The sequence below is a fragment of the Charadrius vociferus genome, unplaced genomic scaffold (genome assembly GCF_000708025.1).
Source record: "Charadrius vociferus isolate BGI_N301 unplaced genomic scaffold, ASM70802v2 scaffold896, whole genome shotgun sequence".
In the NCBI taxonomy this organism is placed as follows: Eukaryota; Metazoa; Chordata; class Aves; order Charadriiformes; family Charadriidae; genus Charadrius; species Charadrius vociferus.
Genome location: NW_009648959.1, coordinates 276,687 through 277,033, shown reverse-complemented (window position 1 = coordinate 277,033; position 347 = coordinate 276,687). Strand labels below are relative to the sequence as shown.

The window sequence follows — 347 nt, the reverse complement described above, 5'->3', positions numbered from 1 at the left end:
CCTCGGTCTGTGAAGGCCGGCGGGTCGTCGGCTGCGGTGGCTGAGTTACTAAGTCACGTGTGCTGGTACTATTCCCCCCTGCCCCGAAAGGTGGAGGAAGCCCCTAGCTCACGCGGCTGGGCCCTGTCCGATGATGAGTCTCACTGCTGTTCACATCATGACAACGCTGTGATTACTACTGTTGAGCTGAGGAGGACAGGCGGCGCTAGAGTTCCCGTGTTGCAGGGCGCTTTCCCCCACTTCCTCCAAACCCCAGGGGGGCGACCGCCCCTAACGCCTGTCTCCCTCATCCACAGAGCCCATCGCTGCTCCTGCCCCGAGAAACCCGGAGGAGACCCCGAAGAAAG

At 62.2% G+C, this 347-nt stretch overlaps 1 protein-coding gene across 1 annotated transcript in view; it reads right to left on the bottom strand.

The window, feature by feature from the left end:
* THAP9 (THAP domain containing 9) overlaps positions 1-347 on the bottom strand; it is a 6,905-nt gene that overhangs the window by 6,038 nt on the left and 520 nt on the right. The window lies entirely within an intron of this gene.